The 16611-nt window shown below is 45.9% G+C and overlaps 1 protein-coding gene across 1 annotated transcript in view; it reads right to left on the reverse strand.

Moving 5' to 3' along the window:
• The window catches only part of LOC119445527 (monocarboxylate transporter 9), a 130253-nt gene extending 114221 nt beyond the window's left edge, over positions 1 to 16032 (reverse strand). Inside the window, exon 1 of the mRNA XM_049663372.1 lies at positions 15905 to 16032. The gene's annotated coding sequence lies outside the window, so the exon portion shown is untranslated. The remainder of the gene's footprint in view (positions 1 to 15904) is intronic.
• Positions 16033 to 16611: the final 579 nt, after the last annotated feature.

Here is a 16611-nt window from a genome sequence, read left to right on the forward strand (position 1 = left end):
GAATGCAGTTTCCTCGCGGTCGCGCTCGTCGACATCGATCTACCAGTACTCTGACTTAAGATCTAACCAGGTAAGGAACTGGGCATGACGTAGACGGTCCAAGGCGTCGTCAAGCCTTGGAAGGGGGTAAACATCGCGCGTGGTGACTTTGTTAAGCCGTCTGTAGTCGACACAGAAACGTAGTGTATTGTCCTTCCGTTTTACCAGAATGACGAGGGGACACCCACGGGCTTGTCGAAGGCTGAATCACGTCATCGTTCAGCATTTCTTTAACCTGGCGTTTAATCGCCTCTCTTTTCATTGGCGACACGCGATATGGATGCTGACGAACTGGGCATGCCGATTCCTCTGTGAAAATACGGGGTTTCGAAACGAAGGTTCGTTGAACTTCAGATCCTGTAGAGAAGCAGCTAGAGAATTCGTTCACGAGGCCTAATAGTCGTTGCTTCTGTTGTTCCGACAAACCGGCATTAATGTGAATGCGGCTGATAAGCGTGGTAGCATCTGTCACGTCCGGTGAAGTCACCTCTAAAGTACCGATGTCGGAGAAATCCGCAATTTGGTTGAGAAAGGCGACAGCCGTGACTTGAGGGACGTGCTGAAACTTGTTGCTGAAGTTCGTCAGAAGAACTAGTGATCGTTTGCTCTGCAACTGAACAAGGCCTCGAGCTATGTAGATATACAGTTAGAGCAGCAACGAAATGTTTGCCTCGGCAACGCCGTCATTGTCGTCGAACGCGTCGCAGGTTATAAGGGCTAATACGCTGCTCCACGGCGGTAACGTGACGTTGTCGTCGACGATGTGCAAGGCGTTGTCATGAGTGTCGTACTTGTTGCTTGCTATGGCATGCGCCGTCAAAAACGCTACCCGCGACTCTTGCAAATTAATGATGGCTCCATAAGCCTGCAGGAAGTCCATTCCAAGGATCAACTCTCTCGAACAACTCGGCGGGATAATGAAATATCCGACGTACGTAAAGCCGCGAATATTCACTCGTGCCGTATACCTGCCCATGGGATTTAAGAGGTGTCCTCCGGCAGTACAGACCTGCGACCCAGTCCACTGCGTGTAAACTTTTTTCAGTTAAGCGGCAAGTTCTCGGCTCATAACAGAGGTGTCCGCGCCAGTGTCGACTAAAGCTGTGACTTCGTCGTCTATGCTGACTGGTATATCCGATGTTACGACGTGCCTTGGATTGCCTGAGTGCGTTTGAACGTCGGTCTGTTGTCGTCGCTGTCGTCGCTTGCGTCGTAATGGAGGATATTAGGTACACTCGGCGTACACTCCCCTCTGTAATACCTCGTTGTCTTGAGGGTATAATAAATGAAATGAAATGAAATGAAGGTAAATAACTGAAAAGTTATATAATAGATAATTTGATTAGATACCTAGATATCGCGATTTATCATGCAGGTAATTTTCGCTTCCTCTAGAAATTCTAGAACTTCTATTCTTCTTAGAGAACTTCTAATCGCACTGCCAAAGGCGATTAGAAAAATCTCTTTAAATTAAATGATCCACTGTAGAAGGGTTGATTATACCCAGAGATATACTTAACGCATTACATGTGATTAACTACTTGTAATCAATTACAATTTTATCTTATTGTAATTTAACGATTACATTGTTTTCTCGTTAACACTCACTGTAATTGAAATATTTTTTCAGTAACCCATTACATGAAATGGCTTCGGTTTTTGAAGAAACATGCTATCACAGAAGACACAGCTTCGTATGCCTAATTTGGCGGGAACTATGGAGTCCACAGGGATGAAAACATGTGCATGGCTTACCTCCTTCCCACAATCAGCGTCCTGCAGCTATGCCTGAATCACCTGAACATGGCAGGCTTGCAAATTCGCACAATTGTCTTGGTAGTTCAAGATCTGAGCTTTATAACAACTTTCTCTTCCTCCCTACTGGAACCGCTTATAGTCGGCCTTCATGGGCGGCAAGAGTTTCTGCTTATTTCTTGCTCAGTGCAGTCTGCGACTCCTCTGATATGTAAAGACGTTTTTGGCCGTTAAACGTGTATGTTTGTATTTGTTTGACATTACGTGACTCAAATACACCCATTTGTGTGATTGTAGCACTCGAACGGTATATTTAGGGCTGAATAATATGCAGCAATATATTAAATTACATTACAGATTTGGCCACCTTGTCAAGCAAGGCTGCAGTTTGATGGAGTCCTGTACTAAATGGCTAAATGGCTGACGAGGAAAGGACGCCGAGAGTAGGTCCACCAGACATGTTCGGTAAATTAAAGCGGTGCTTCTAAGGCTAGATAGCGATGGCCACTTCGGACGTTGGTGCCACGAAATTCACCTAATTTGATTTTTTTACAGTTTCACTGGCCCTGTCAGCAGCACCTTGTCCTAGATACAGCAAAAATGAAGCGCTGTGCTTCATAGAGAATCCAGACCCGAGAATCGCTACATTGAGTCACCACAATCTTTTCAGCAAGGTGATCATACGTTACTACACAGCCCTTCTCTCCAGCGAGCATATTAAGGAAGTCTTTCGTGTCGCAGCAGAAGTTTTCAAAAGAAAATGAGGGAAGATTACGAAATACAATTTTGAAAAGCAATTCTGAGTGAAGATAGACAACGTGCGAATAGCTGCAGATTACGCATTGAAAGAGACAGACCAGGGGTGCTATGCAGGATGCGCCGAGTTTGGCGAAACTCGGGATCTTCACGAGCTCTGGCGACGCCCCAAGATGAAAGAACTATGGTACTACACAGCCCTTCTCTCCAGCGAGCATATTAAGGAAGTCTTTCGTGTCGCAGCAGAAGTTTTCAAAAGAAAATGAGGGAAGATTACGAAATACAATTTTGAAAAGCAATTCTGAGTGAAGATGGACAACGTGCGAATAGCTGCAGATTACGCATTGAAAGAGACAGACCAGGGGTGCTATGCAGGATGCGCCAAGTTTGGCGAAACTCGGGATCTTCACGAGCTCTGGCGACGCCCCAAGATGAAAGAACTATGGTAACAAGACGAAGTTTGTCCGTCGGCACACCTCCTGGTTCATTGGTTTATCTAGATTCATTCTGGGTGGCTATCATTTCTTGGGCGTTGCCATATGGGCGGTCTACAAACTAGGGCTCACGTCATCATACGGTGGGAGCATGGTCGTGCCTTCTTTCACTTGTTTGTCGTTCCACCGAGTGCATTCGGGGCACAAGCAAGTTATGAAATAAATGCATTCAGTACAATATTATTAGTCACATTAACGTGGGTTATAAGCATTTTAAAGTTTACAAGATGTACACTGAATGTGTATTAGACTAATTTGCCGTTTAATACGTTTCGCGTTATACCACAAGGGGATGCTCGCCCTCCTCTTTCTTCCTCTGGATTGGATTGGCGCGGCTCGCTACGTGCTTGCGCTTGCATTTCCGAGCACAGATCGGTGTGCGCTTTGTTTTCGCCACTAGGCTTTCAACAGATCCCTCGTTGCTCCTTCTCTTTCCTCTGTATTGAATTGGTGCAGCTCGCTACATGTTTTCGCTACCATTTCCGAGCACAGATTGGTGCGCGCCTGGTTTTCACATTGGGCTTTCAACAGATATCTCGTTGCTCGCGCTAAAGTAAGGCTGCGAGACGAATGAGCGTCGGCGAGCGCAGGAGTGGTTTGCCGCGCGCTTACCGTGTAAGCACTCACGAATGCCGGAAAGCACTCCTACAAAGGTCAGAAAACAACGCTTTATTTTCTTTTCCTTTGTGATGCACCTTTATACTAGCTAGCGCAGAGCGATGGCTTCTAACAACCACAGGAAAAGTCTTTGTACTGGGCAGCCCTAGCGATCCGTGGCTTCTAACAAACGCACGAAAGAGTCCTTGCAGCGTACGTGGCCGTTAATTGACTACCACCACATCATTGCCAGGAAGGATTCCAGCAGCGGTGCAGTTACCCTGTAACCACCGCTGACGAGGTGGCGATTCACTTTTTAACAATATTTTTTTTGCGTTTGAACGCCAGTTATGGGGCCCACAAACTTCACGCTGTGGTTGACTGTCTCCCAGTGCAGATTGAGGCTCGTCTCATTAGCATCCGCTAAATTTGGAATACAGTTCTATGCGGCCCATTCGTCACTGCGAATAATAGCCTCCGGTTGAACATTGGCTGCAATAATGACTGCGTTTCGTCGGTGGACCTTGAAAAGTCGCAGCAATCCTGTGGTAGCGCACACCATGCCGAAGACCCATGGCGCACGATCTTTTAACATCGTCGTAATTTTGGCGGCTCGGTGGAACGTTGTCGCCCTTCATCAGGCGGTCTCGATTTTACTTTCGCTTGCCGCTAAGAACGCGCTCGTCAATTTGCACTATCTTCCCGGGGCCCACGAGTGGACGTCGCGCCAGCAGCTCGCCCATCACCACCTCACGGGCTTAGTTCTTCCAGTCGACGATGGCGTGCTTCGTTAAAGGAAGCAAGTCACTGGTCATCTCCTTCAACAGCCACACGTCTACGCTATTGCTCACGCAGTACGTGAGCCAAATCGGTTGCCGCCTAACGAAGTGGACGTTCGGATGGCCGAGGCGGTCCGTGTTGGCGAAGTAACTTCTTTCGCCTCTCTGCCCGTACAGTGCAGCGGCACCGTGTAACTGCAAAGACTGCTTCCGGCACCTGTTGCACCAGAAGGCAGCCTGGCGTCCATCCTGAGTCTTCCTGTACAATGCGACCACTACAATGAGACCAACCAACCACAGGTTTGCTGCTCCGGTTGGAACCCTAGGTGCTTGCAGGTGCCCCAGTACTCCGATGATGCCGCCGGACCTAGAGTGGCGCTGCGATACGGTGGACGCACGGGGCTTGAAGCCGCAGAGAGCCGAAGCGATCGCACTAACTCTTCCTCTGCAGCCTAGTCACACCAATCTGTGCTCCAAAAGCATAATTTGCCCGCCACGCTGTCTCCGCAGACGAGAGATTTCGCCCAACTCGCTACACAGCCAGTGCACTGACGTATTGGAAAGGCGAAAATGACGCTGAAACTCTACGTCGGTCATTTAGGTGAACGGGTCCAGACGGTCTATTGACGCTTGCTGTCGCTGGATGCGATGACACAGGCTGCTGCTGCCGCCGCCATATTCCCGAGCTCAACTCGAGGGACGCTTCGCGATGTACGAGTTTGGCCTGAGTTCGCGTGTCAATCAAAACCATACCTCACGCCCCACGCGAGGCATCTAACTCTTGTGCGCGCGCACACCCCGGTTGGGCCACGCCCAACTGATTGTTCGGCAACAGCGACGTGGTGCTGAGCAGAGAGGCATCGACAATCTTGACCGCCGAGATAAAACACGCACAGCGCACTGTCGTCAGCGATGTACTGAGCGCTGACTATCGCTGGCTTATACATATATCTTCTGAGGCTGTGATGGCCCCACAACATGGTTTCATTGCCTGCATTGTGGCGACGTAGCACACAGCAAATAATTATCGGCACGTCACTGTAGCTACTTGCAAGGTGTCGATGCGCTGTCGTGGACGAAGATGCTGAGGAGTGCGTAGTGCTTTCCAACGACAACGTATCACAGCTGTCATTTGAGATGACTGCTCTGTCATCGGCGATGTATCGGAGTGGCAGTGTCGCTAACACGGTCAGCGTCGGTCATCGCTTGCTTTTCTAGACCTATTACGATGGCATTTCTTCGTCACAAGCACTGCACACTAAAAAGTTGCAACACCTTCCTGCGTTCGAAGTGTTATTTCATAACTGCACACTAGAGCCCTCACCTGCCAAAATGCGATTGTTGCGGTGTTGTTATGATATCCATCTGCCATCACTGTTATCCCCAGCAGAAACAATCGGCAAGCACCTTGGAGTGCAAAACAGACTTAATATACTGCGTATATGCGCATAGAGGCACCTTCAGTCGGCAAGCGATGAAAAGCAATTAACTGTGACGCTGGGCAGCACGAACATATTCACAATGGATCACGGAGGCTTCGCGCACAGAAATAAACTGACGGTACAGCCATTTTGCAGCGACAGTCGTTGCTACCCTCTCTATGGCTTGAGTCTCGTTTTTCGTTGGTAAAGCGGCGGCCTTAATAGCCTTAGTGAAGCGCCTGCGGTGAACAGCCATGCCGCAGCGATGCGTTGCCCTTCCCCTAATAGACAGGGAATGAATGGTCAGATCATTGTCAGGTCTGACCTAATTGACGATGATGATGATAATGACTTATTGGCATTCCCATTGAAACGGGGCGGCGACAAATAGTCACCTAGCCTGCTTGATTTCGAAGTTGAAGTTGAATTTATTTTCATAAGTAGTACAAAAAAATAACAGGTGATCAGGTATAATCAGGTAATCAGGTATACTATGCAGATTTTTTATCTAGCATTTTTGTATACCTCTCATTATTCTTTTTCTTTTGAGAATAGAGAATAGCACTGCAGCGCTCCTGGCGACTGCTCAGCTTGTTTGATTTACTGTACTTGTGCAATGTTACTAAATGTAGGGAGGGATAATAACGTTGAAGTATTCAAAAACTTCTTAGTCATTGCTCTATTGCTTTCCTGAGACAGTAATTAGTAACCGCAATCAATTGCCTTTTTGAAAGAAGGAATTGTAATTGTAATCGGTTAGCTCTTTCTTTTATGTAAGGTGTACAAGTCGGATTATACTGCATAGTCGATACTGATTCATCATCATCATCATCATCAGCCTATATTTATGTCCACTGCAGGACGAAGGCCTCTCCCTGCGATCTCCAATTACCCCTTTCTTGCGCTAGCGTATTCCAACTTGCGCCTGCGAATTTCCTAACCTCATCATCCCACCTGATTTTCTGCCGTCCTCGACTGCGCTTCCCTTCTCTTGGTATCCATTCTGTAACCCTAATGGTCCACCGGTTATCCATCCTACGTATTACATGGCCTGCCCAGCTCCATTTCTTCCGCTTAATGTCAACTAGAATATCGTCTACCCCCGTTTGTTCTCTGATCCACACCGCTCTCTTCCTGTCTCTTAACGTTACTCCTAAGATTTTTCGTTCCATTGCTCTTTGTGCGGTCCTTAACTTGTTCTCGAGCTTCTTTGTTAACCTCCAAGTTTCTGCCCCGTATGTTAGCACCGGTAGAATGCAATGATTGTACACTTTTCTTTTCAATGACAGTGGTAAGCTCCCAGTCAGGATTTGGCAATGCCTGCCGTATGCACTCCAACCCAATTTTATTCTTCTGTAAATTTCTTTCTCATGATCAGGGTCCCCTGTGAGTAATTGACCTAGATAAACATATTCCTTTACAGATTCTAGAGGCTGACGGGCGATCCTGAATTCTTGTTCCCTTGCCAGGCTATTGAACATTATCTTTGTCTTCTGCATATTCATCTTCAACCCAATTCTTGCACTTTCTCGATGAAGGTCCTCAATCATTTGTTGTAATTCCTCTCCATTGTTGCTCAATAGGACAATGTCATCTGCAAACCGAAGGTTGCTGAGATATTCGCCATCGATCCTCACTCCTAATCCTTCCCAGTCTAAGAGCTTGAATACTTCTTCTAAGCATGCAGTGAATAGCATTGGAGAGATTGTGTCGCCTTGCCTGACCCCTTTCTTGATAGGTATCTTTCTACTTTTCTTGTGGAGAACCAAGGTAGCTGTGGAATCCTTGTAGATATTTGCCAAGATATTCACGTATGCCTCCTCCACTCCTTGATTACGCAATGCCTCTATGACTGCTGATATCTCTACTGAATCGAATGCCTTTTCATAATCTATGAAAGCCATATAGAGAGGTTGATTGTACTCCGCAGATTTCTCGATTACCTGATTGATGGCATGGATATGGTCCATCGATACTGATTATATGACCGAAATAAGTCTGTCCGGAACACTAAAGAACTCACAGTAAATATATCTACTCACGAAGACGATGTCTGAATCCACCTTTTAAAGCACGTTTTTCATTTAGTACCTTTGTTCGTCTTGCATCATTTGGAGCACTGTCTCATAGGCTTCCGTGCGGAGCATTGTCTTGTTTTCCTGCTCTGAGGCAGTGCAGGAGCTAATAGGCATTATTCCAAGTCCGGAAAACAAACGGTGGCTTATTGGAGCAACAGAGTCCGCACCAATCAGGCGAATCCTGGAGAAAACGTAAGCGTTAGACCTAGTGACGATATTAGCTTATGTAGGACAGGGAAATTTAGCCTTCTCTAAAAGGTGTCACTACGGGTTTATTTAGGCTAATCACGATGGTTTAATGCTCGGCTGCTAGCACGCTAGGGGATAGTAACAGGCTAGAAATGGTTTGAGATGCAAAAATAAGACACGGATAAGAGAAAGACACGGACAGGCGCACACAGCAGACGTTACTAAGATAGTAGTAGACGGACAGCAGACCGTAACCGGGCTTAAACTTTGGCATTCATAGAAGCTTGATAGACGATTATATACAACTGCGTAGATAGATCCAGTCACCACCATCAGCAGCCGTTGTAGCCGATAAAAGCGACGCAAAGCTGAACATGCACGCACGCGCGCGCGCAGACACAGATAGACGCGGCACAGTCTGCATCCAACGGGGGAAGGGGGGGGGGAGCTAAAGCAAGTGTACAGCTCTTGCAACCGGTATCAGTTTTATTTATAGTAATAACATTGCTCACTGTCCCAGGAAGCCCGTGCGAGATGGAATAAAATTATAAAACACGGACATCGACTTGGCTTCCGTGGAGTGACGGGAGGTAAGGGGCAATGTGCCTTGCAAGGTAGAGGCCCCTCATGCCAAGTTCCACCTAGCAAGAAAATATTTTTTCATGCGGAATACGGAATATGTTGCGAGTGCATGTCATGTGAGCGATGTGAAACAACCAACTGAACTATTCTTTGAACGTGGCTATCACTACCCCTTTCAAACTATGCGTGAATGAATGAATGAATGAATTAATTAATTAATGAACACTTACCTCTGAATGCCTTTTCGTGTGCCACAATTTCACGGTATTGTTTATAATTAACCCAAGAACCATCGGTTTTTAGGGATCACTGTTGACCGCGACCTCTCCTGGAGCCCCTATGTATCCTACCTAAGCAAAAGACTCCTCTCGATCAGTCACCTCTTCACAGCCATCGCCGGAAAAGCATGGGGACCATCGGTGCGTTCTATGCTGCAACTATACAAAGCGCGTTTTATGGGTTTCTTGCGCTACAGCACCCCGGTGTTCTCAAGCGCCCGGAGGACTAACCTCAGAGTGCTTGAGAGCATGCAAGCTCAAACACTTAGAACTTGTCTTGGCCTACCGCGATGCGCCTCAACAGCTGCAACAATTGCCATCGCCAAGGAACATCCCATCAGAACGTATGTCGCCACAGACACCCTTCGAAATCATCTTCGGCACCTTTTCCGACTACAGTCTCAATGCCTTGCTTCTCTCTCGGAAAGTAGGCCAGATGCAACTTTTTCGGGCATTGTAACCTCCTATAGATCTTCTCTTCCATCGGACTTCACGCCTGCCGCAATACCACCTTGTTCTTTGTGGTGTCTCCGGCAGCCACAAGTGCGGCTCTCCATTCCAGGAGTTACAAAGAAGTCCGACTTGCCAACTTGTGCCCTGAATCAAGCTGCTCTACATATGCTGCATGATTCCTACGTTGATCGAATTCACATTTATACAGATGGCTCTTCGACTCTGACCAGCTCTACTGGTGCGGTAGTTATTCCGTCGGCATCATTCTGCAAGAAGTTCAAGATCAGCCACGTCACAACATCGACAGGGTCTGAACTTGCCGCCCTCCGCAGCACAGTGCTTTATGTGCGCGAACAATCACCAAATAATTGGGCTATATTCTGTGACTCAAAGGCAGCCCTACAGTCACTTTTATCAGCTCTGCGCCGCAGCCCACATGAACAATTGGTAGCAGAGATACGATTACGCTACTATCAAGCGGTGGTCAGAGGCCACGACATTGTATTTCAGTGGCTACCTGGGCACTGCAACATCACTGGCAATGAATGTGCCGACAAAGCTGCCCGTGAAGCACATGACGAATATGAAAGAATCCCAATACCATTGTCAAGAACGGATGCAGCGCGGCACCTCAGCAGTCTTGCCCATACTATAACTCTAAGAAAATGGCATACACCAGAGTTTACCAACCGGCGCCTATATGCCATGGACCCACAGATGCAATTACAACTTTTACCCGGTTTTAAACGACATGAAGAATCCTTACTGTGCCGCCTGCGATTAGGAGTTTCTTTTACGAACTCCTATTCATTCCTAATTAGAATGGCGGACAGTGCCAACTGCAGCACATGTAGTGTTGAGGAAACCACCAGACATCTCTTATGTGACTGCCCTAGATACGAAGAAGAGAGGACTGCCCTTCGGACTGCTTTGGGACACATAGACGACAGGCCTTTTACGGAGGAGAAGATCTTGGGCCCGTGGCCTCGTGCGTCTTCTATGTACAGGGCTACAAAGGCGCTGCTGCGCTTTTTGAAGTGCACAAGCCTGCATGACCGCCTGTGACGAAACTCAGCGATGAACGCTTGACTGTGTAAATGTGCAGGGTGTGAACTCCTTCTCCTCTTTCAATCCCTTCTCCCCCTTCCCCAGTGCAGGGTAGCCTACCGGGCTCAGCCTGGTTAACCTCCCTGCCTTTCCCTTATGACTTTTCTCTCTCTCACTCTCTCTCTAAGAACCCCCAGTTCAACCTTTGTGCAATTCAGGCCGACCTGCCTGCGTATTCTTGAACTTCTGAACAACTTCGATATTGACTGATTGGACAAAAATATTTATTCATATTTCGGCGTTATATTTATTGGGACCAATGCAAAATAAAAATTGGTGCTAATTAAATCACGTTATACGTACTTCAACAACACAGCAAATGGCATATATATTTCTGATAGCAGGTGATTCCACACAAAACGTTATCGCCAGTCAAGCAATCAAACAAAATGATGATACGAGTAGCGTTGTTCATAGCTCGTACAAGCTGCATTATTTAATGATACATTTCTAAGACGTCAGATCTTAAATTTGGTAATTTTGACAACGCACTCCACCTTCGAGGCACCCATTGGAAAAGCACAGGCAGGAGACTATCTATTACAACAGCCTTAGTAGCGGACACAAAAAATGTCTTCGCTGAAAAAAAGGAAAGCTAAAGAACGATTGTGAAATAGGCAACACATCTTTATATCTCACTAGGTGAGAAGAGAATTTTTCCACACAAAAACGAGAAAGACGAGTACATTACCTCATTTATTCTTTTGTTTCTGGTTCGGTTACGTGCTCCATGTCGGATTGTAAATAACGACTCCATTAACCTTTCGTTACCAGCCGGCGTACCGCACAAGTCTCAGCAGCTGAGCCCATTGTGATATTCAGAGGATGGCGTTCGGAGTATAAAAAGTATTTGTGCTGCTAGGTGCAACAATATGCTTCTCTATAATAGGGCCACGTCCTCTAAAAAAAGCTGGAGTCCTCCATGAGCGATACAACGGCGATATTTGACCCCGTCATGCTGTCATTTCTCGCACCCGTATATCTATAGCTTACGTCCCAAAGCAAGACCAACCACACTGTAGTGAAGATTAACAAGGGTTTTTCCTTTATGCAGCTATCCCGCATTCAAGCGCACGACAACCACGAAAAACAAAGAAAGGAGAGAACGCGCCGCATTTGTAATAAAAGCACAGATGAGATTAAAAGGCCGACAGACTGGTTTCATCTATCCGGCTGAGAGGGGTGGTCGCTTCGTGCAAGAGCAAAACGCTGGCGCATTTGTAACGCGGGACCACACAAAGTAATGCCGCTTGAAAGTGCGCCTATAAACGTAAAGATGACTGCGGAGAAGCTGCGTACGTGCCTGTATTTTTGTCCGTCCTGTTGCTCCTGGTCGCATATCATAAGAGCGTGTCTGTTGCTCTTAAACGGGACGCCATGAACTTCTTGCTCTTTAGCGTAACGGGATAACTTCCACACCAGTGTTTGCCGTTACACCTCGGTCCCTTAGCCGTGACACCTTGATTATTGGTACGGCCAGAGAAGCGTCTACTGCCCACGTTCGGGGAAGGAAACAACCGCCTTCTCAACCACATTCTGGAGCTTTTTCTGCGCGACGGCAGGGAATTATTGACCCGACGACGTCGCACTACGTATCATGGATAATCTGTGCACGGCTGCATGAGGTGTGTGTCTAAGTAGTATGTGTGTATGAGTAAGAAAAAAAAGGGAGGGACAGTGTGAGGATGGGGACTATAATTTCCATACTATGGCACGTACTCATAACGAGGAATCGGCTAAGAAACTTGTCAGCGTGTTGATTACAATGATGATTTCGATATACTATGCCAATTTGTCAAGAAGCGGGCAGTAGATATCGTACATCGCCAACTAGCTCGTTGAGGTGGTTGCCGCGTGTTGACGGTGGATATAAATTCTATACTATGGCACATACCCATAACAGGCGATCGGCCAAGGTGTGGCCGCAACATGTAAAATAAATAACAACGTATGAATAAACACAAGCCAATATAAGGTCTGTCACATTGCGTAGGCATGGGTCCGCGAGAACAAGTGCGCGTGCCAGTTTCCTTTTACGCTAAAGGCACGGCAACGGAATGTGCAAATTTATGGCGTATGATTAACTGCTCCACGAAAGCTTCGCTTCACCTAGATTGCAACATGCGAGTTGGGTCTGCATAATTATTTTGCACAATAAAGGGGAGATAACCAGATACATTTTAGTTTCATTCGGTGGGGGTTGAAATACCTAAAAGACGTGGCGCAGGATAAAAACAGATGCCACCTCCTTTGACTTTTTTGGCTGAACTCGACACAACAACTGCGACGTTGAATATCCACTTGCATTGAATACCCACTGAAGTAATAACAAAGGCCACTGTCGATTCAAATATCACGTTTTATTTATTTCTTTCTGAAAAGTGGGTGCATCGTGACAAATCACCGGCTTTTATTGTTGGCGCTCATGTATGCACGTAAATACACAAATCCAATTAGGTGAATAACAATGGGTAAACGGGTCCTTATCATTTGGGTTCACATTTTCAATCGATGCCTAGCCCTAGTTACTATTGCGCTAACTGTATTACCTTTTGCTGTTCTTTTGGGTGATTGGGTTTTACCTTGCTGGAAATGTAAAATCGGGGAGAAAAGTGCCCAGGACGTGCGATCGTCAGCGGAATCGCGTCGCCGTGCTATCTGCAGGGATCAGCCGCACTATCATCTGGGTTCGAGATCACCGGAAAGAGAATACGTGACCTACGTTTTCCGGCCATCTTGAACGCAGTTGAGAGCGCGCCGGATACTCGCATACAGTGCAGCGAAGCAATTTAGTCGACTCTCGCGCGTTCTCGGCACTGTTTTTTCCCACAATAATGCAATCTTTGCTAGAAAAGTTTCAGGATTGAGCTCATAAAAAATTATTTATTCAACTTACAATCGGACTTGTTGTTGTCTATACACTACAGCTGCCTACGTTTCCCGAGTATATGAAAGCAAGAATGATCTAGGATGCTCTTCAGCACGTTGACAGGCAGGGAAAATGTTGGGGATGTGTTGGAGCAGGAAGAGTACAGGATTTGGCCAGATATTTATGACGTAATACAGCAACGTGCATCCTCGCGCTGTCCTGTCAAAAAATCAATACGCAAATGGCGACAATTCAGGACGGCGTCACTGAGTCACTTGGCCGAACGTACACGCACTTTATTGTAGGAGTTTTCGTTTCTGGTAATGAACATTGTCAACAACATTGTCTCAACAATATCAAGAACAAGTTATATTCTAGGGACTGTAGGAAGCGGGATTTTGATTCATGTTGTCAATTTTTAATAAAGTTGTTAAATATCTCGGAATTAGAAAAAAACAAAACAATCACGTTTACAGCTCTGTAACTAGGCAAGGCAAAATTTCACCACTACGTTGTAAACTGCACCTTACAGCACATGTTAAGCGGGAAAAATTGATATATTATGCACTGCTGTGAGAAATGCGAGTATTACCTAAGCAAGACTTTTGCGAAATTCTAATAGACTTTGCAGCATATTCATGTAAGCGGTAAATTAATACATCAAATTTGTCCACTTTAGATTCTCTAACGTACGGAGCTTACAGAACTGAAATGTCTCTTTTTGTTTCAAGGTTACTGATGTGAAAATTTCGTGTTTCTACTTTTCTAAACCCTACTAATCTTTCTTAATTTTGTAAAGAATTCTAAATCCTAAATCAAAATTCCACTTCCAACGGTCGCTAGAACTTGACTTTCTCTCTCAAATGCAACAAATGTCATTCTCATAAGTTCATGGGTTATTTCGTAAAAAGCGTTTCTGCGTGTCACATGTATTCGAATAGGTGGCATCAGAGTTGGCCCGAGCTAAAGCTTCCTCTTAGCACAAATGGTGGTGGCATCGCATCTGACGCCTTTTCACCAGGAATTGTTAATATGTTTTTTTTTCGTCTGCCAGTATGCGAGGGGCAATATTTGATTCAGTTTGCATTTACTTATATTGCTGCTTGAAATCTGGATAGGTACATGCCTGTTTACTTTTTTGTATCACCAGATATCATGCGCACAGCAACACGTCAATTTTCACGTAGTAACTGCCTCACGCGTTACGCTCTTGCAGCGGCATGCTACATTAACGGACAGCCCGCTTTGGGATCATCTTGCACGAAATCTCTGCCCTCACAAAGCCTTTGGATTTTCGATCATGCTTCGTCATAACAACCTACTTGCTGAATTATACTGCAAGTCTGAGTAGCTAGCTTTTTCCAGAATCCGAACGCCGAATTTAATGTTAACTCTCTGCTTATGTATCACTCCACTCGTGTAATGTCCAATTAAGTGTGCCTGCCAAGCAAAAGTGAGTTGCTGAACACAGCTCTGCCGCCTAGTCACCTTGCAGAAAAATTGCAGGCAGTCTATGCTGTGTGCACATACAAAGCTACTCAATAGCACCAATTTCTCGAGGTTAGAATCAGAGAAAAAGAGCCAAAGAGAAAGACTTTAGGATTATTGGATATCTGAACCAGTGTCAGTGAAAGTTGTAATGGGTATTGCCGATAAAAAATGAGTACGTTTCGGCGCATATTCACAGGAGACGGGCAACAGACTTCGCCGCACAAACGTGACAGAGCGCCACCACCGACCAGAGCATTTGTGGTGTCCGCTGTGCCGCAGGAAATAAGTTTATAGCATGAAGAATTGCTGAAGACTGTTGATTTTTCAGCGCTAATAAGGACGTGATTGAAAGCGAGGTACACTCATAGGACAATCTGTTGTGTAGCATTTCTCCTTTACATTCCGTGCCAACCATTTCCTCTTTAATCCAATGTATACAAAGCAGGAAAAGGCTAGCTGTTCCAGCCGACCTTTATTATTTCGTTTCATTATACTTTCCTCTCATTCCATCCCTGTCACTTTTTCCATACTACGCATTTAATGCGCGTGATTAGATGCAAGACTACATGCAGTAGTTCTAAAACGGTATTCCTGAAACTAGGTTGTGGCGCGATACCGAGTGATGTCAGGCTAAGCAGTAGCCCCGGTGTTACCAATGCCTGCGCACTAAACATTCAAGTGCTTTGACTGCCTCTGCAGCAACTTCTATAGACATGCCCCATCCTGCACGCAGCCCACCGACGCCACCTGCCCTGTGTGGTTCTTCATCACAACCGGTGGCCAGTCTTCCATATCTCAATTTGTGGACCAAACCACCGGCCCTTGTTGCACATTATGGGAAATCGACAGTTTCGCTACCATGCGTAACAGCTTTCTTTTTTCTTCTGAGATTCTAAAACAAACGCCATCACAGACTGCTCAGGCAGGTCGCTATAGTAGTTTCGGATTAACTATGGAAACTCCGAAGCTCATAGAGGCCATGGTAGTAAACATATGTATAGAGACATGCTTCATACCTTTCTGCCAATCGCGTTTGCGGTCTTCTGCTTTGGCCCTATGAAACGTGCAAGGTCCTCTGTTGGGCTGTGGTGACTGCGTGGACCTCGTCAGACGCAATTCAGATGTGTCCGCGACTCACATGCTTGTAACACATGATTTGAATGTACGAATCACAGCAGACTGCCTTGTTTTTACGACTGCCCACACTATCGTATATAGCTAGCCTAACTAAGCCATTATAATTGATTGCCGCAGGCTTAAATGCTGCGCCTTTGTAGTGACGTACATACAGTTTCCTGCTTGGCAAACATCCAAAATATGACGGTGAGTGAATGGAATAATGAGAGAATTGGCATCGCTCTCTTTTTAGGACACGTATTTTGCCAGCCGCGTCCATTATTTTGTCTCAAGTTGCGCGTTCTCTTTAGTCGTGACATGTTCGATCGCTTTTCCCAATTTGCTGCTACTAAATGTTTACATACCTATTTGAAAAGGAAGCTTTCGCAGATTTTCAAATGAAGATTGAGTGGCTGGGCAATGAAAGAAATGCCTCGGACCTAATCTAACATTACCTACCCATCTGTAGATGAGATAACATTTGTACCGCGTAATATTCCTGCATTTTACTCAGCAATCCAAACCTTAGATGTAAAACGAGGAATTAATGAAAGGCAAAATTAGGCGCTAGTTTTCTACATTTAGCACTACAAGTTTGCTAGTGCTT

Source organism: Dermacentor silvarum, chromosome 3 (assembly GCF_013339745.2).
Source record: "Dermacentor silvarum isolate Dsil-2018 chromosome 3, BIME_Dsil_1.4, whole genome shotgun sequence".
In the NCBI taxonomy this organism is placed as follows: Eukaryota; Metazoa; Arthropoda; class Arachnida; order Ixodida; family Ixodidae; genus Dermacentor; species Dermacentor silvarum.